Below are 20,929 nucleotides of genomic sequence, written 5' to 3'. Positions count from 1 at the left end.
CCTGCCCAACTACTGCACCGGGATGGTCTCCTAACCTGATGTTCTCTAACTCCAAACTTGTTTTTCAATCATACTCCAAGGAAGTGGCCAATTTCTCAATACACAGGCGCACGTATATGTGTGTACGTACACACACACACACACACACTCTGTTGTGCTGGATTATAAGTTGGTTCCAGAAAAGAAGTCTTCTCGAGCCACCCTTCATTCAGCTCTTTGACGTCACCATTTGTCTTGAGTCTCCTCGGGCACACATTTGGCCATTTCCCTTTTCTTGGGTTTTAAATGACCTGTTTTCTTCATCTGTTGTTGTTGTTGTTGAGTATCATCAAGTTGGAACTGACTCGTTAGCTGACCCTCCAGTGGGTTTTCAGAGACAATTAATTGCACAAGAGGAGATTGTTCATCCTTCTCCAAGGAGCAGCTGGTAGATTTGAACCGCATGCATTTGGGATTGCTGCCCGGGTTCTTACCGCTAGGCCACCAGAGCTCCCTTTTCTTCATATATGCTGCCCTTAATGCTATTTCACAACTCCTCTGGTCTTTAGTCATTAGTGTTCAATACATCAAATCCATTCCTGAGATGATCTTTAAACTGAGTGATGATACAACTAAAAAAGAAAAACAATCCAGTCAAACCTCATTACCATCCACTTGGAACCTTGGAACTGATTCCTAGCTGTGAATCTGCGGACCTGCAGCAGGTTTTCCGAGACAGTGAATCATACAGGAGCAGAGTGTCCAGCTTTCTCCCTCAGAGCAGCTGATAGATTTGAACCACTTGTCTTTCCCTATCAGGCCACCAGAGCTCCCAGGTGTAATATGCCCATGATTGTAGTGTGTTCTCATGAACTTGTTTTCATTTTCTTCAGCTTCAGCTTGAGCTGGCATTGGATGATCTGTTCTAGAATCAGCCCCTAGCAAAGTCCTGACTGATGACATTGAACTTCACGTCTCTTTCCACAGACGTACAAACTTGAGTGCTGTGCATTTCGTCCAGTGAGGTGTATATGTGTCATCGTTACGGTGGTTGAGTCCGCTCTGACCTGCGGTCACTCTGGACAAGAGAACAAATCCCCGCGAGATCCCGTGTGTTCTCACCGTCTCTGCTGTGCTCAAGCCCATCGATCTGGGCACTGGGTCAGCTCTGCTCATTGAGAGCTTTTCTCTCCTTCACCAACTCTCTGCTTTCCCAAGCTTGATTTGTTTCTCCAAGGATTTACATTTGCTGATAATATGTCCGGAGTATGTGCTCTTATGTCTCACCATTCTTGCCTCTAAGGAGCATTCTGGCCGCAATTTTTTCTAGGACAGATTTGTGTGTTCTTCTGGAAGCTGGTGGTATATTCACTATTTTTGTCAATACCACAATTCAAAGACATTAATTCTTATTTGGTCTCCCGTCTTACTTTTATCCTGTCTCACAGTAAGTACAGCCAGAAACAGGGTTGGTGAGGCTACTTCACATCGGCGGGCATGTTATCAGGAGGCCTCAATCCCTGGAAAATGACACATTGCTTAGAAACCTGGTCATTGTTTAGAAACATTGTTGTCAAGAGAACTTTCTCGATGAGATGGACTGACACCGGAGACTGCGAGGATGACCCAGGACTGGGTAGAGTTTCTTTCTGTTGTACATGGATTTGCCATGAGTAGGAGACAATTTGAAAACACTTAACAACATTAATCAATTGAGTGTGTGACTATGTGGCCTTCTATTTGTCATCTACATCCAGATGATCTGCCCCAGTCATCTGTGCTCCCCGGGTCTGCAAATCCCGTGAAGAGTGCACTCTGTGTACCCTCGTTGTAGGGTAAGGAATAGACCTAGGTCAACTTCCGTCCTGGTTGACATAAAGCTGAGACAACTTAGAGCCAGCTTAGTGGCAGCTAATGATGCTCTTTTACCTCAGATGACACTTGAGTTCCAAATGACAACTTTAGACTCCAGGGTTGTATTTCTGAGTAGATACATGATTCCACATATGTTGTGGCTACATAGGAAATGTGGGATAAAGATCCTAAAACCCTCTCATTACAGATTTACTCAGCTTGAGAGGTCCTCACTGGCCACCTCAGCAAGACTCTGAATCGGGAAGAGGCCACCTAAGACCAGGGGCCCTAGGTCTTGCTTTGTGGAGCACAGCTGAGAATGAGGACCCTAGATCTTGCTTTGTCGTGGTCCATGGATAACTGAACACCAGCAGAATACCTCAAGAAGGATGTCATTGGTACAAGCCTTGGAAAAAATGTAAAGAATACCCTTCTGGAAACAGTGGTCCAGGGGGCCAGCAAGGAGAGAAAAATCTATGCCAAAGACTGCCCTGGTTGCTTTCAGAGGAAGGCAATCGATAACTTCTCATCCAGGTGAACAAGGTCTGTATTTATCATCTCAGCATCCGCAATGTCACCACCCGACATTAGGATATTTGCCTTGGAAGACTTCTTTTCACAGAGAGAAATGCGGAGCAAACTGATCCCTCTGCCTTCTCTATGACAGATGGGACTCCTGGAAAGAGATCCCACAGTCTCCCCCACCACGAGGCCACGCGTGGTAATTAATAGCCAGTCGAAGGAACTTGATTGCTGTTCCTGAGTCTAAAAATGGATAAACAACCATCATTGCCAGGCTAGTCCAAGCCATATTCATCACCATTACAGAGAGTGATTCGGCGGGTGCTTGTTAATCAATCATTGTGCTCACTGGGGCTCTGGCCTGGCTGGTCTCGAGGCTGGACAGCCGTCATGGCGCACGGGCCCGCATCCAAGCATGATGGATGGCAGCTGTGACCAGCTTCAATCTGGACCCAGTTGTTGGGGGCCAGCGCCTGCACAGCTCTATCCTCTATGAAAAGTTATGCAAATTAGAGGATACAATGGAAGCACTTGGCTCTTCTGATGGAAGGCGATTCAGACTCTGAATGCTGACAGAGAATGAGCGTGAGACCCTTCCTATGTGTCCATCTATGGTCACAGCCAGTGCCTCTCAGTGTCCGGTGGGCTCTATTCTCCACGCTGGGGTTTATCCTGGTCCCATCTGAGATGTCAACTGGAGTGGCCTTTATTGCAGTAATGGCATGAACCCAGTGTCAAAACACAAGTTCTGCCTGGCCTCACTCTGCACTTGTGTGAGAGTTTGGAGTTCTTTTCTTTAAATAGGAGGGCAGGTGAGAAGCGGGATTCAGGAAGGAAAAGTTGCCGTCAGAGGCCAAGAAGCAGGTGAGTGCTGGCAGAGAGGTGTGGGCCCTGCTCCTTGTTCTCAGGTCTGAGAACTTCTTACTGAAGGACCTGGTGCTGCAGAGGCCAGGGTCTGTCTTCTCTGCATCGAAGTCCAAGTCAGAAAATGTCAAGACACTTGTGTGGACTGTGATACCACACATTCTACCCCTGTCACCACCCTCAGACACGCTTCTGTAGTGATCTCACAGACACCCCCAGCCATCCTGAGTTTAACACCAGCAGCATTTCCAATGATGTCACACTCCATGTTCTCAACTCAACTGATCTTCCTCTTGTGCTCATTCCAAAACAGTCACCTGATCTCCAGCATCTGCTCAATGGCTCTCTCGCAAACAATGAGCCTCTTCTGCTAAAGCCTGAGACCTGGCCTTAAAGATGTGCCATCATCACAGCTTGCCCACCTGTGCAGGAGTATTTAGACTCCAATATACTGTTCACGCTAAATTTTTTACTGTGAAAATGGAGCAAGGGGACATTATATGGTTTACAATTAAGTAATGTGTTGTGTGAGGGTTGTATCCTTTCTCCATACCTATTTAATATATGTATTGTTGTTGTTGTGTGTCATTGAGTCACCTGCGACTCACAGTGACTCTAGGTATAATAGCTCTGAATGCTGCCCTGTCCTGAGCCAGTCTCACTGGCTCCAACACACCTAATCCCATTGCACCTGTTATTGTATCAATCCGTCTTATCCAGAGTCTTCCTCTCCTGTGCTGTCTTTCCACCCTTTCAAGCATGATGTCCTTTTCCAAGGACTGTTCCTCCTGGCCACATGCCCAAAATATATGAGATGGAGATTCAAAATCCTACCCTTCAAGGAGAAACTTGGTTTCACCCTCTCCAAGACAGACCTATTTGTTGTCTTGGCAGTCCATGGTATGTTCAAGACTCTTCTCCAGCACCACAACTCAAAGGTATTGATTCTTCTTCTGTCATCCTTAGTCATTGTCCAGCTCTCTGATGCATAGCAAGTTAATGCTTATTTTGACCCACACCATGGCCTGCATCAGGTACACCTTAGTCTCTAGACTGATATTGTTCCTTCTCAGTACTCTAGAGAAGTCCCTGACAGCAGATATTTTTCTGTGCAATTCATCTTTTGATTTCCTGGCTGCTAGTACCAAAAGTGTTAATTGTGGAGCCAAGCAAGCTGAAATTGTTAACAACCTCAATCTCTTCTCAATCTATCATGGACTTTCAAATTGGTCCAGTGGTGAGAATCTTTGTCTTCTTGATGTTGAGCTTCAATTCATATTGAAAACTGTACTCCTTGACCTTCTGCAGCAAGCACTTTAAATCCTCTTCAGTTTCAGCAGGTAAGGTTGTGTCTTCTTTATAACATTGGTTGTTAATCTATATACTGAGCAAATTGTTTGAGAAGCTGGAATCTGTGAAGAAAAATGTAGCATCAGGACTGGAGGAAGATTCTTCAATAACTTTCATCATGCTGATGACACAACCTTGTTTGCTGAAACTGAAGAGGACTTGAAGCACTTGCTGTAGAAGATCAAAGACTGCAGCCTTCAATATGAGTTGCATCTTGACAACAAGAAAATAAAGATTCTCACCACTGGGCACAAAGGCAACATCATGACAAAAGGAGAAAAGATTGAAACTGTTGACAACTTCATCTGACTTTGATGCATAGTCAATATATACTTGGTACCAGAAGTCAGGACAGCAAGAGTCATACTGCACCGGGAGAGTCTGCAGTGAGGGACTTCTCCAAATTATTGAGGAGCAATGGTGTTAGTTGGATCCTGAAGTATGCTTGATCCATACCATGGTCTTTTTAATAAATAACTTGTCATGCTGCTGAGAGCTGGACAATTAAGAAAATGGAAATTAGAAAATAGAAATAAGAAAATTAGAAATAAGAAAATGGAAAAATAGTTGATGCCTTTGAGCTGTAGTTTTAGAGAAGAGTTCTGAATATCCCATGGACTGTCAGAAAACCAAATAGATATGTCTTAGAGAAGGTGCAGCCAAAATACTCTTTGGAGGCAAAGATGATAAGCTTTGCCTCACACATTTTGGACATGTTACTAGGAGAGGCCATTCATTGGAGAGGAACATCATACTTGGGAATGTGGAGGGACAGTGAAGGAGAGGAAGATTTTCAACCAAGGGGATTGACACAGTGCCTGCAGCAATGAGCTCAAGTGTGTCAGAGATTGTGAGGATGGCACAGGACAGGACAGAGTTCAGATTTGTTGTTCATGGGATCACTATGAGTCATTCTCTACATGACGACACCTAACAACAACTAAACTAAGAAGTGTTTCCTGGAAGTTAGTTGGAAACAGAAAATTGAAACCCTACCTAGTCCATGAGCAAGGTGTTCAGGTGAGTGATAAACAGGCTCTGGTCAGGCTCTGGGTCTCTCTCAGTGCGCAGCCTGCAGACAAAAGACCATGTGGATGGATGTTGCTGTCGTCTGTAGTAGAAAGGACACTGGAGCACAGGAAATGATTGACTCCTGTTCGTTTTCACCATGGTGCTGTCCTCCATCACTTAGCTTGTCTCAAGAGGTGCCCTATTTCCCCCAAAAGGCCCGAACTCCACACTTGAAAGCATGCCTGACCAAGACCAGCCCCTTGTTCAAGGACTGAGCAAGAGTCTCCTCCTAGAAAGACCACAGTCTTGGAAATACACTGAGACAGCTCTGCTTTGTCACAATGTGTGAGTATGAGTTGAGATTGATTCCGGAGCCCTCAAGAGCAACAACCCTTGGCATACTCCTGGCATGTCATTGCAGTGTCATTGTTGTTGTTGTGTACCATTGAGTCAGAACTGACTCGCAGCTGACCTGCCAGTGGGTTTTCAGAGGCGGTGATCATGTGGGAGGAGACCGCCCATCCTTCTCCTGCAGGGCAGCTGGTGGATTCGACATCCATGACATTGGGATTGCAGCACGGATTTTACCACCAGGTCACCAGGAATGACCGGGCCATTTAAGTAGATAATATGATTCACGGAATCCCAGGTTCTGCAAACTTCTCTTTGTAGATGGCTGCTCCTGATTGTGGCCGTCTATAATTCAATCCCCGTCACTGACAGCTGGAGAGACCATGAACCCTTCATCGACCTATCGTTACCGTGATCTTGGGCAGGGGACAAGCGAGTTGTTGACCACAGCCCCTGATCTCTAAGGACCCTTGGAAGGAAACAGACACATGCTCTCCTGTAGAGTGGCTGGTAGAGGCCAGCTGCTGTCATTTCAGCAAAGGACTTTACCCTTCGTGTCATCTGGGCTACAGAAGAGGGACAGGGCTCAATGAACCTTGTCACTGCTTCAGAGCTCCTCCAGGAAACATGGGGACCCACTGATGACAAGAGTTCTTCCATGACGGGTCTGCTGCAATGTATCGACAAGAGAAGTCATGACGTAATCATCAAGAGCCCAGCGATCACATGGCAGGGACCCTGAGAAATGGGACCATTGGCTGGGCTGGGTGCAAAGCTCTAGATTCCACGTCTCTGAGAGAGTTGCCCAAGAGTCTTCTCCCTCCACAAGCATGCGAACCCAGGAGCCCTTTAAGCACATACACCAGTCCTTGATAGTGTGGCCTCCCTGCCTTAGGACCTGCTGACAGTGTCTGGAGACATTTTTGGTTGTATGACTTACAGGTGGGAGTTTTGTTACTGGGATCTTGTGGATGGAGGCAGTTCAGGGCCAAGCAGTGCCCGTAAGAGTCCTCCAGTGCCCAACAGAGTGCTGCATGGCTCCAAGTACAGGCACTGCCGGAGTAGAGAGCGTGCTCTGAGACACACATGCACCATCCTTCCCCATAGTGAACTTGGATGTCAGAGACGGCACTTGGAGATGTAGGACACTCCTCTCTCTAGTCTCATGGAGTCTGCTTCCTGTGCTTGAAGAGAAAGATGTGCTTGAGCAAAGTCTGAGTTCCCTGATATCAGGGTCACTCTCAGCTACAATGAAGGCCCGTCTCTCCCGCACTGTGATGTCCCATTGGTTGAGGGGTCTCTGTAGACAAAAGTACCTCACATCCTGGTCTATCTTCACTGATGCTCTTCTCCTGTCTATGAAGCTGGCTTTTATCCTCATGACAGTCAAAGCATGCTTGTGGCTTGTAGACAGAGTTGACTTTTTTCTGTTCCTCTGAAGCACATCAGCTTTGAAGACAGGTTGTCAGGAAGAGTGCTCAGGGAGAAAAAAGGGTCCCTGGGTCTGTTTAAAAAAGCAGTTCCAAAGCAATGGCTGCATCTTTATTACAACATACACATGAGTGACTATTACAATACCTGGAAGTCTCCCGAACATAAAGTATTCAGCAGGACGTGTACAGTTCCTTGAGGACGAGGCTGTGATTCACGTGTGTCTTTGTCATCAGTGCAGCAAAAAGCTTGGGACCGGTGCTCAGATTAGGATTTCTGATGAATGAGTGCAACGTTCGAAATGCACGTTGTGTGTCCTACGTTTGAAAGAGTACTTCTGGCTCACGATCGGGAGGTCTGGGACCCAGTATCACCCACATGGTGAACTGTACTCTCAGGCCAGCTCTCGATCCTTCCTCCATTTTCACTCCGCATCTGGAGGGACCACAAGAGAGAACAGACACACTTGACCTTCCTGGGCATGATAGTCCAGTGGAAGGTGGAAGTCAGCACTCAGGGACACTCCTCCTTGGGACCGGAGCTAAGACAATATTGGGCTCAGAGATCATAGTAGGCTCCAGACTGGGACTGAGGAGTACAGGGAGGGAGACTTGAGGGGACGCCAGGCATTAGCATTGTAAAGGGGAATCTACTCTGAGTAGAAAATGAGACTCCAGAGTCTGAAGGTGACACAGGACTAAGAGTCATGATGCTGGGATAATGTTGGCATGACATAAAAGGCACTGTCCCAGCTGAGACAGAGGAGGGAGATTTGGAAGGTCAGTAGTGGATAAAGAGATAGCCATGAAAATACTTCAGGGCCTACCTTTATTAGTGGCCTTATTAGTGGACACTTTCTACATCCAGGTACTTGAATGGTACGGATGGCTTAAACTGGACTCTGAATGGTCCTCAACTCTGGATAGGTTCCATTACCACGACTCTATCATAAGTCAGGTCTAACATAAACCCCCATATCTCATTTCCAGTCAACATTTGATGTTTCAGATGGCTTGGAATACTGAAAAGTAGTGAATAGGAATGAAGGGTCATAACAATACTGTCAGAGTGGTAATGGCTGTTGGATACATAAGTAATTCAGTTCAACGGCAACAAGCTTTTTATGCCTAGATTCTAAGATTCTACAGTACGAAGTGCTGTAGTTCCAGAAAGGCAACTATTAATCAGTGCTGGTGGAGATGGAGACATGATCCCTCACTAGAGTCTACGAGAGTCTTCCAAGGTAGATCCCGGAGCTGTGCCCTTCTCGTGAGGAGGAAGTTGAGACCTGGGCAGGAGGGCATGTGAGACAAGGAAGAGCTGCTCTTGAGGGAGTGACAAGACCGTGGTGGAGAGTGTCATTCAAATGTCTTGTTGGAAGAGACATGATTACAGTTTTGTTTTTCAAAGAATCTTCCTGCTTCAAGCTGAGTGGTAGAAAGACCTGTCTACAGACAGGGAGAAATGAAGTAAGCTGCAGTGATGGTCTAGCTGGGCATGACCTTGGCCCAATTAATGACCATGAGGCTTTTAAAGAATAGGTGAAACTGAACGATGTGTACGAAGTTGAGTGGACGGGAGGGACATAAGCCCGGTGACTCTAGGTTCACTTGATCTTTCCTGGTTTAGATGCTTTTGCAGAGAAACAGAAATTTGGATAGAAAGCCAGTGGACTTGGGTCTGGGCACACTGTGTGGGCCAGACTTGAGGTTGGCAGCAATTGTGTATTCGAAATGGACCAGCTGCACCCAGTGCTTCTCGGCCAAGCTGGAGTCCTCTCCAACCTTGTCCATGACCTCACTGGAAGTGGACAGATCTGAAAGGTCTCCCTGATTGCTGGCAGATAGGCTCCACAGATGCCATCACCCACCTGGCCAGCTCTTAGAAGTTCACCTTGTCCTTCAGAAAGCATGGCAGGTGAATATTTCCCACATTTTCTATTGCATTTAGTTTGTTGTTTTAGTTAAAGCTTACAGAGAAGACTGGCATTTCGTACAACCGTTATTCTTAGACTGTTATTCAACCATACACTGCTTTATAACAATTATCACAATCCTTACACTGACTTACCACTTTACCATTATCTCTCTGAGTCTGTTGTTTCCATCGATCTCTTCATCTCTTCCTTACCTTGGTCCAAGTTTTATACGTGATCATATGGTGCCCTTGTGGTCCGTGTGGCTGAATGTCCCCTGAGTGTGGCTGAGCACGTCCCTGACATTACTGTTCACCCTTTAGGTGCATCCAGAGTGTTCCTTGGAAGCAAAGACAATGACACATGCCCGGGAAGGTAGAGAGGCAGCAGAATGGGAGGAAGTTGTGTGGAAACCATGACTGTTACAAGGGGCTTGATTGTGTCAGAGATTGTGTGGAAGGCACAGGACAGGGCACTGTTCAGAACAGTTGTTTAGAGGGTTGCTAGGAGTTACACTTGACTCGACAGCATCTAACAATAATAACAATATTGTTTGACTGAATGTCATGCCATGGTTGAGTTGAGTTTCAGATTCAAAGGGTGGTTGAAGACCATACTCTCAGGGGGTCTACCAGTCTGCATAAAGCCTGAAAGCCTGGCCTTCATTATGATGTTGAGGTTTTTTTCTACTATCGACTATGCAAAGGCATTTGACTGTGTGGATCATAGCAAATTGTGGTGAACATTGAGAAGAATGGGAATCCCAGAACACTTATTTGGGCTTGTGTGAAACCTATACCTAAATCAAGAAGCTGTAGTGTGAACAAAGCAAGGTTCAAAACCATAAAAGGTCAAGGTTGTATCCTTTCTCCATACCTATTTAGTCTATAGACTGAGAAAATTATTTAAGAGTCAGGACTCAATGGAGAAGAATGTGGCGTCAGGATTGGAGGAGGACTAATCAATAACCCCCCAATGATACAACCCTGCTTGCTGAAAGTGAAGAGGACTTGAAACACTTGCTGCAGGTTAAACACTGCGCATCAGCATCAAGAAAACAAAAATTCTCAACACTGGACAATAGCATGATAGATGGAAGAAAGATTTTAATTGTCAACAACTTCATCTTATTTGGATCCACAATCAACACCCTTGGTACAAGCAGTCAGGTAATCAAGAGATGTACTGCACTGGGGAAGTCTGTAGCCAGGGACCTCTCCAAATTAAGGATCAGTGATGTCAGTTGGCGAACTAAGGTGCATCTGCTTCAGACCATGGTCTTTTCAGTCACTTGCTGTATATCTGAGAGCTGGACAATAAATAAGGGTGGCAGAAGAATAGTTAGCGTCTTTGAGTAGTGGGGTTGAAGAAGCTGACTATCCCATGGATGGCCAGGAGAACAAACAGATGTGTCTTGGAGAAGGTGCAGTCAGAGTGTTCCTTTGAGGGAAAGGTGGTGAAGCGTCATCTTTCATACTCAAGGGGTGATCTTCATACTCGATGGGGTGATTTACTGGAGAGGGACATTATGATTGGAAAGATGGAGTATCAGGAAGGAGAGGAAGACCTCAGTGTGATGGGTTATTGACACAGTGACTTCGGAAACGAGCCCGAGTGTTTCAGAGATAGAGAGGAAGGCGCAGGATAGGACAGGGCGCAAGCTGGCTGTTCATGGCGTCTCTCTGAGTCGTGCTTGGCTTGACGGCACCTAACAACAACAACAAGGTCTCTGCATCTGTCCCCTGGTTTGGGAAATGGAGTGATAAGCTCTCTTACAGAGGCTTCAGACAGAGGATGAGATTATGGGTAACAATCACTGGGTGTTTTAATCGATTCCTTCATAATGTCCTATACCTACAGGGCTGCTGGCCAGCACCTCCTTGAGCAATAGAGCCGAATGACAGGCCCGGCACCTCCTCCAGGTGACAGGCCCAAGCCGGAGATCCAGCTCTGCACACTAGCAGGCCAGGCCCACCCTCCCCCTTGCTTCTGTGAAGGAGAACCTGAGCCTTTCGGACATGTCCAGACTGGAGCACAGAGGACGTCCCCTGTGAGAGAGGGACAGTGTCAGGTCAGCACACGCTGCTCCTGTCCTGTCCCACCGTGTGGAGACCACAGGGAGCTCTTGATTCCATTCTCTGCCCCAACTTCCAACATCAGAAACTGGATCCCCACTGAGTCCCTGTAGCCAGCACCAGGCTGAAGCTCTAAGAGTTGAGTCAACTTCTTTGATCATCTATGAACTCCCACACCTGGATGCCATCATGTGTCAGGTGGTAAGGTTAGGTGAGGTTCCCACAAACCAAAGAATACCACGGGCTTCTCTCAGGACAATGATCAGAACTCCCTCGTCTTCCTGTGGCCCACGATGAGTTCTGATAAGGAGGTTCAAGGGTGCCTCCTTGAGATGGTGAGGATGGTACAGTACAGGTAGGATAGGCAGGGCTCAGATCTGTGTTCGTAAGGTCCCTACGAGTGCACTCAACCCCACACCTAACAACAACAACAACAGGGAGGAGGGAACAAGGATTTAAGAAGAGAAGGACAGAGGAGGAAAGAGGGAGGGATGAGAATGGAAAGACAGAGAGAGGAAGGAAGGGAAGGAAGGGAAGGAAGGAAGGAAGGGAGAAAGAAGAGGGGAGAGGAGGGGAGAGGGGAGGAGAGGGAAGAAGTGGGGAGGGTAGAGGAGGGGGAGGAGGGGGGAGGGGAGGGGAGGAGAGGAGAGGAGAGGAGAGGAAAGGAGGGGGGAGGGGAGGGGAGGAGAGGAGATAAGGAGAGGGAGGGAGGCAGATTGAGAAGGGGGGGAGAGATAGAAAGGGAGGAAAGAAGTTAGAAAGGAAGGGAGGAGATAGGGAGAGAGGGAGGAAGGGAGATAGAGAAGGAGGGAGATAGAGAGGGAGGGAGGAATGGGCCTTGTGAGTTGTGGAATGAAGGGAGGAAGGGAAAGAAGAGAAACAGTAAGGAGAGAAGGAAGCTCAGAGAGGAGGAAAGAAAAGAGAATGAAAGAAAGAGAAGAAGACAGGAAGGGTGTGGGAGGGAGAAAGAAAGGGGGTGCGGGAGGAAGGGGGTCGCTGGCTGGGGCTGCACTGGGAGTCCCCTGGCAAGCTGCAGGCCAGGCCACCCAGGCTGCTGAGGGTGGGAGATGGCCAGGGCTCCCTCTCTACCCTGGAGTGATTCGCCTTCCCTGCCTGGAAGTCCTCTTTGCTTCCCCAGGTCTCCACACAGGCCTGGCCTCCCACTGTCCTGTGTCATCCCCAGGCTCTGAGGGACATTAATTAAGAATTTCAGTATTTGTGTTAGTGTACCTTATCAGAGGCCTCCTCAGCCGTTTCTGAGGGAATTACAGAGGAGGGAAGCTCAGAGATGCCTGTAAATGAAGAGACAGACGTCTAAATGAACACATTCTCAACACTTTTCCCCCCACTGAAGGTAATTTTCATGGCTGGTTTAACTTGTAAGGATGATAGAAAATATTAATAACACATTTGATGTCTAAGTTTGGGCGGAAGCTTCATAAATTAGATGGGCATGTTTCACTCTGCAGCTTGTGACTCTAATTATTTTAGAAAGGGTTATTTGAGGGAGAAAGATGTTTCTTAGACAAGTCCAGGGCCCTGTGAGTTTTGGGGAGGCTCACTGTGGGCACGAGAGGGATCCAGTGACCTCAGTCCTGAGCAGATTGTCTGCTCACAGATGTGGTTTCGAGGTCTAGGGAGCAAGGGGAGCCTTTGGTCACTCAGGGAAGACGCGGCCACAGTTGTACTGCGCGGAGAATGGACCAGGATGTCCGGGTGGGAGCCTTGGAGACACACAGGCTCTGGAGCACATGGCGTGTCTGTGGTCTGACCCTCAGGCTGTGTGTCAGTCACAGGGGCAGGATTACCACCCCAGTGTGCTCTGGCCTCCCCCACAATCTCGTCCAGCCTGAGCCCCAGCCCTGTGCCTTCACATGACCTTAGAGGAACAAGCTGGGACATTCGTGTAAGGGCTGGGGGCCAGGGGATGTGGACAGCACAGGAGCCAGTGTCCCTGCCCCGCTGTTCCCGCTTTGCTGTACCTGTGACGTGGAGAGTGCTGTTAACCCTGGTGGAAGGCAGGAGTGGCCGTTGGATCAGGTGTCTGGGCGGCCAGGCAGCAGCCCCTTTGTGGAGGGGCCAGGTGAGCTCACCTGCTCTGTAGTCTCTGGCCTTTGGGTGAAAAGGCCTGAGCAGCTGCAAGCACCTGCAGACCTGAGGCCACCTTGTCCTGCGTGGTCAGGGACTCACCTTGGTGAGAGGTGGAGACCAGGGATTCGGGGCCAAAGACGCCTGCGGCCGTCAGCCCAACTTCCATGGCCTCCATGGACCCAGCGCTGGGTTCTGCTTTCAGCTGCGAAATGTCACGGGGATGCAAGTGCTGGACCAGGACTGGACACGGAGTGCGTGCTGACCCTGTCACTATTCCCAGCAACTGAGGGTCTGGGAGGAGGAGGCGGCCTGAGGAAAGAAACTCAGTAGTTTGGGGGGAGGGTCAAGGTGAGCTCAGCAGGGACGCTGGGAAGGTGTTAACACAGGAAAACTCAGAGTGACACAGTGACACACACACACGTGCAGATGCCATGTGTAATAAGCACGTATGAGCACACACCTTCATGAGCACGCAGTGCACACACAGCTTCACACACTCATGCGTGATCTACACACAGCACTCGGGGCATGTGCACACACACGGTCATATGTGCACGTTCAGGCTACAGTGTGCACACATCAGCACACATACCCAAGTGCAGCCCAAAAAACAGCACACACACGTGAACACCTGCACACACAACCAGTTAGTTCTCAGGCAGCAAGTGCCCACCACCGTCACAAAGTCACCATGATGCCGTGCAGGGATGAGTGACCTTTACAGGGCAGACCCTCAGTGCCGTGATGGCAGCCACATCAGACCAGCTCCAAGGAAGGTGAGCAGCAGATTTACACCTTGACCGCAACCTTCCAGAACGACCCTGAGGATTCAACGCCCTACACTGTCATCCTGAAACCCCTCATCACCTGGCCTGGTGTGGGCAGAGCATGTGGGCAGCTGTGGAGCCGTGGACGGTCAGCAATGCTTGGTTCCTTCCCCTCAGCGGGTGGGGCCTGAAGGGCGCACAGCCCTCTCTGGGACTCCTTCCTGCTCCCAGGAGAGGGGTCTCCCACCAGCCCCTCCAGTCTGAAGCCCCTTGCCTTCTCCACAACAAGGGGTCCTGAGAGGGCGAGTACAGCCGTCCCCTCCGACCATCCTCCTGGCTTCTGCTCTTACCCTGAAGAAGAAGCCGAAGCAGCAAGTTAGTAACTTGTAACTCCTACACAATGAATTGATTTTATGGAACAATTTCATTCATTTGAAAAATGTCTGGCCGACGACTGAATGTGAATTACAGCAAAATTAGACTCAATATTTAAATAATCAGTGCTTGCTGCATAGGATTGGAATGCCACGTTTTACAAAGCGCTTTTAATTATCTGAAAAAATTACAGGCCGCTTAGTGCAGCCTTGCAATTAAAAATAATATCTACATGCGGATTTCACAAGAACAGGCAGATTTTAACGTGGTGGGATTGCGTGCCACCCCTTCTACCCATTCTGAGGGTGGGCTGCAGCCTCCGGACCCTCAGAGCACAGAGGGGCACGGGGTGTGTGGGACCTCTGCCCCAGCTGTGGGGGGTTCTCATATTTCACCAGCAGGTCAGGGAAAGCCCCTCCTCCAGCCAGGGCATGGCGTCACCAACTGCAGGACCTCACCAGGCTTCCAGGTGGACTGACCCTCTCACTTAGACCCTTGCCTCCAAACAGACCATCTGAGTTTTACCTTTCTGCTTCCTTTTTCCTTTTATTTGGTATGTTTTGGCTTGGCCAACTACTTTTGAATTTGGTGCATGCATTACTTTGGCTTGATGGTTGCACAAAAACTATCAGCCTAGGGAGTTTGTGAAGTCACGTGATGACGCAGATGGCAATGATCAACACTGCTCTTCTGCCATGAGGTCTTTCCCTTGGGAAGGTCTGTGGGTGAGAAATCGGATGACCAGGCCTCCTTGTTCTGAGAAGTGGACACTCATGTCCCCAGAAGAGTTTGTGTATTCCTGTGAGACATCTGATGACATGGCACAGCGGGTGGTCTGAGAACTTGTCCCTCTTCTGAGGACCTTCCCCAGGATGAGGGCTGAGATAGCATCCTGGGGGTGGGGGGAAGAGGCGCTTGCAGCAGGAGGCCCAGGAATCCAGAGTCCCCATCCCCAGCCTTCCTCTCTACTCCCCAGCCCCCACATCTGAGCCCCAGCTCCCCAAGGCTGGGGGGCAGTAATTTAAAGCAGCTGATTGCCAGCAAAAGGTCTCATCAAAGATTAAATAAGCATAATTTAACTGAGGGAATGATAATAGATTTAGTTAAGAAGAGGGGGAAAAAAGGAAAATTGAATTAGAATGCATATTTGAGGGAAAATTGGAGTTTAATATAATTACACTTAGAGCTGAGACAGATGACAATGCCCTGCTTCAGAGGTGGAACTGTTAATTGTATTATTTGAAATGGAGCTGAGGTCTTTTCTTTGCAACAGGTCTTGGAGTGGGGCTGCAGAGGGGCAGGGAGGGAACTCAGTCCCCAAGGCCCAACCCAGGACTCCACAGCAGGCCCCTCTGTCCTGTACCTGGCAGGATGCAGGGCTCACCTGTGTCACTCCCTGGCCCAGCCTGGTCCAGTCCACCACACAGGACTTCTGGGAACACAGGCTGGCAGAAGAAGCTCTGCCTGCTGGCAACCCCACGGAATCCGATTATGCTTCAGCAGATCCAATCACCTGGGCCACAATGAACTCACAGCGCAGCCAAGCAGCTCAATTCCACCAGAATCTGGTTCCCCAGCTGGCTTGAGCTGTCCAGTCCTAACTACTCACCTTCGCGAGGGCCCTCGCATCACCGCTAAGGTAACTGTGATCTAAGGACCCGGAAGATGAGCTCAGTGCCCGCACACGGGTGACCTGTCTCTGAGGAGCGTGTCCGCCTCATATATTTCTGCCTGGCGCTCAGCGGCCCCTGCGTTAGACTCACACGGCCTGCGAGCTTCAGCCAGCCACGGCTCACACTCTACTCCTCATCACCTTTTCAATGTCGAGGAGTAGAAGGCTCTGAAATCTGCATTCCTGTCACAAAAGAATACGTGCAAGTGACCAATCAGGACACGCGAAGATGCCCAACCCCATTATCATCATCGTGGGTCTCAGGTGTGGCTGGGAGGGTTCTGACCCACTGCGACTCCGTGTGTGGCCGGTGGAATGAAATTCTGCCCAGCCCTGCACCCCCTGACCACCGCCCACTCCCCCCCTGCACAGCTTCCCCACTGCCCCCACCGCCCCCACACCTCCTACACCCCCACCCCCACCTCATCCTGTCCCCGTGATTTTTGCTGTGCTTGAGTCCCGGCCACATCCATCTCGTGAGTTCCTCTTCCCCGCTGACCCTCTGCTTCCCCAGAACTCAGAGACTAGTCTCCCCCAATAAGATGCTAATGGCATGTGACATGGGGTCTGTCAGCCTTGCCTCTGACGTGTGCTCTGTCCACAGTGAGTGACCCACAGGAGCCTGTGTCCATGCAGCCTCCTGCTGGCCTCCTGCTCTGCTCCCCCTGGATTTGCACACATGTGTCCCAGGTCTCCAGGGAACACACAATCCCCTCTAGCAGGAGAGCGTGGCCCTGGGCTCTTAGGGATTCAGACACCTGGGACATCAGTGCGGTGGGCATTGGTTTCCTTCTTGACCATGATCTTGAGCACTCTGGGAACAGCTTGTATGAGGAACCCCTTCTGGGCTCGAAGGGTCATGGGGTGATTGGATAGATGGGATGTGTTTCAAGGAGCCCTTTGAGGAGACAGGGGTTGTGTGCCTGGGGTAAAGCATGGGTCCTGAGTGGTGGTTTAGCATCCCAAGTGTTGGGTTCCCCATCGCAAAATGGGAACGGGGCTGTGGTAGCTACCTCACAGCTGTGTGTACAGATGTCAGAAAGCTCACCGTGCCTCACAGGACCTGGCGCTGTGGAAGAATGTCACCACCCTGAGCAGGGACACCAGGGCCACCACAAGAGGAGGTGTAGCTTCTTTCTTCACGCTGAGGCTGGGGGTCCACATCAGGTCCCGCTCTTGGAGAGGGTCCTTTCCTGTCAGCAGACCTAGAAATCCAATAGCTTTCCCTGATGCACTCCCTTCGAGCGCGTTGCCACGTCTACTCAGCCCAAGGAACTAATGAGGGTTAGGGAGCTCCCCAGGCACTTTGGAAGACAGGCCTAAGAGCTACAGAAAGTCACAGCCTACAATCCACGTGTACCACGTTCCACTCGCACACGGGGCCTCCTCCAGCAGCAGCTGACAGAAGGACACATCTAGCAGAAGACATCTCTTTCCATACAGGGTCAAGTCTACAGGGACAAGATAAGGTCCTCAACACATATTCTGAGGGTGAAATTCAACCCCCAGTAGATGTTCGATACAGCTGACTTCCTAACGTGGGGGCTCTGGTGGTGGAGCCCATGGTGCAACGTGCAGTTCAAATCCACAGCACGTCCGTGGGAGAAAGATGGACCATCACCTCCTGAAATCTGATGGAAGGTAGCTAGTGAGGGCGTGGATCTCACCTTCAGCACCTATCTGTTGGTTTGCTGCACTGTGCTGTCTTGTATGTTGCTGTGAAGCTGGAGGCCAGACCACTAGTATTTCAAATACCCATGGTGGACAAGATTCTACACAGGTTCTGGCTAAGATAGACTAGGAAGTTTCTAAAATAATTGTCTGAGGAAAGCCTTCTAAGGATGTATTAAGTTGTCCAAAAAAAAAAACAAAAAAAAAAACCAAGGAAGACGGAAGCGCTGATGTCTTTGAATTGTGGTCTTGATGAGGATTTTTGAGTGTCCCGTGGACTGCCAGAAAAGGAAGCCTACCTTTGGAAGAAGTAAAAACAGAGTTTCTTAGAACTGATACAACGAGACTTCATCCTGCGTACTTTGGAGATGTCAGATGGATCAGCCCTGAAGTAGAGAGTAACCGAGGAAGAGGAAGACTCTCAGAAAGATGACCCTCTCAGGGGCTGCAGCAACAGCTCAAACACAGCAGGCCTCGTGAACGTGCCACGGGATCTAGCCGTCTGTGTCTGTCTGCGTGTCTCTCATGCCCCACTCATATTGACCCCCCAGTGAATTTTCTGTGGCTGTAAATCTTAGGAGAAGAGATTGCCCATCCTTCTGCTGCAGAGCCCCCGTGACTTTGCACCCAAGAGGGACGTCCAGCTGTGGGTGTCAGAAAGCTCACCCGTACCTTACATGCAGCCTAGCACTTTGTCAGCAGAGCTCCTGGGCATGGGTTACGCAGGCTTTTGTTTCATTGTCGATGAGATTGCTGTCACTCAGAGACAACAGGGCAACACCTGACAACCACAGCAGAAGTCCTGCACTGCTGTCGCTGCTGCTGGAAGAGACGTCCACAGCGGGCAGGGCCCCCTGGAAGCTCTGAGACAAGAGGCCAGAACTAGCTGATCGAAGGAGTTCCCCAGGAGGACTCAAGGTTGGCCTCAGAGGAGACAGAGCCTCAGAGCTGGGCCCTGTGGGTTGGCTGAGGAAGCTAGCCTAACACCGAGGGCATATGTCTGCATTTGGGTGGTGTGGGCATGAACTTACCCCAGCAGTTCCCTCTCCCTTGCTCTGGCCATTACTGGACCGAGTCATGTTCACTTCATAAATACACCTTGCTCAAGGACACATCCGGTTCCCAGCAGCTGTCAGCTCCACTTCACCTCTCCCGGGCGAGTGTAAATCATTTAGGGAGTGTGCTTCTGCACAGACAGATTTAGCTCTGGGCATAGGCTACCCTGGGCTCATTAGCACAGGTTCTCCAAGCACTGAGTTAAAGTTCCCATCTCTGGAGAGCTCCCAGAGGCTCTTACCTCATGTGTCGGGGATCTGGAAATCTTCAGGGACGTTTTCAGATGTAATTTTCTTTCCACGATTTTATTCCTGAGATACATTTGGGTTGCTGATCTCTTGGCTCAGAAGGAATAACCACAGGTGTGGCCCTGATGCCACAAACGTCGTAACTGCCCAAAGTAGAGAGCAGGTTCTCCAACCTCAGATACGGAGATGAAAACAGGAAGAAAAATTCATGCAGAGCATCTGAGAGGTGGAAATTACACAAAAATAACCGCAATGCTCACATGCAAATATAGAAAGGGGGCCAGGGAATAAACAAGTCTCTTCCCAAGACACCAAGTTCTGAAAGGTGACTCGTAAATTATCAGAACAGTGCAACTCCTCTGCTGTTTAAAAGTTAACTTCCTCAAAACTTAACCTTCTCTGAACATAACCTGTAGTCTCCTCAGCTGCTCTGTAAACAAGGGAAGGATAAAAGCTGGGTTGTCTGTCGGCTTCTGAATCCTGACAAAGCCAGGCCAGCCCCACGGTCCATCAGGGCTGCATCTCCTCCACTCTCATCCTAGAAGAGACTTCTCTTCTGTTGGAGTCTAATTTAGCCTAACTCTCTCCCCCATTCCAGGATTTCCTATGCTTGTCTTCCTGTAGTTCAGTGTCAACAGCACTCCCAGGACGTGGATGAAGCAATGCAAACCAAGTCATGCTTGTATCTTCAGCTCTAGTGAGCTGTCCTTAAGAATCAGTCTCCAACAGCCGGAGGAGGCTCTCCAGCTCCAGTTCATACATCCATTTCTCTGACTGGACGTGTCACCTCCTTCCCACCCTGGACGCAGCGCTCCACAGTGGCTAGCTGTGGTTGAGTGAGCCACCAAATCACGGATACTCCAGACACAACCAAGCAAAATCATCTGCTGCAAGTCAGACCATTGTGACCAAAGAATAAGTAGGACTTCCTCGTAGTGACTCTTAGTCTGTAAGCTCCTCTGAAACCTGATCACATCACACAAGCTTCCACTGACAAAAGAGTAGAGGCTACACTTGATGTGCATGGACCAGGGATTAACCTGTGTCTCCCACATGGTATCAGGGTCTTTCTTCTGAGACCCCTTTGGGTGGATTAAAAACTCTCACTTTTCAGTTAACCATCAAGCTAGTCACTGTCTGCACCAACAAGGACATGACAGAATACTCATTGGCTTATGTGAAGATTACATAGAAATTAACATTTTTCCTGTTAAAGAAAATCTCCCTTTTTGAAGAAGTAGAGCTTTACAGGACCAACATCTCACTAGCTGCTGCTATCCAAGCAATTACACTGAGGTTCACTGACACGTGCTGTTTTAGGTACTGAGTTTTAATGATGTTCCTGGGTGTCTGTTCTAGGTACTAAATCTTCGTGTGGTACCTGGAAATCTGTAGTATGTACTGAGTGCTCCTGGTGTGACTAGGTATCCTTTCTAGGTATTAAATATTCATGTGGTACCTGGACATCTCTAGTATGTACTGAGTACTCCTAGTGTGTCTAGGTATCTGTTGTAGGTACTAAGTCTTCATGTGGTACCTGGACATCTGTTATAGGTACTGAGTCTTCCTGGCACACCTGCACATCCTTTTGTGATGGTTAGTCTTTTTAAGGGTACCTGATATCTGTTCTAGGTACTAAGTTTTTATGATGTATCTGGGCATCTACCCTAATTACTATTAAATTAATTACCAATAAA

General features: G+C 49.0%; 1 pseudogene; it reads right to left on the bottom strand.

The window, feature by feature from the left end:
• Positions 1-8,987: 8,987 nt before the first annotated feature.
• Positions 8,988-20,929, bottom strand: part of LOC102851541 — a 44,591-nt pseudogene continuing 32,649 nt past the window's right edge.

The sequence above is a fragment of the Elephantulus edwardii genome, unplaced genomic scaffold (assembly GCF_000299155.1).
Source record: "Elephantulus edwardii isolate Elephantulus edwardi_28Jun2011 unplaced genomic scaffold, EleEdw1.0 scaffold00064, whole genome shotgun sequence".
In the NCBI taxonomy this organism is placed as follows: Eukaryota; Metazoa; Chordata; class Mammalia; order Macroscelidea; family Macroscelididae; genus Elephantulus; species Elephantulus edwardii.
Note: the sequence above shows the minus strand (reverse complement) of the source record. Positions and strands in the feature narration are given on the sequence as shown.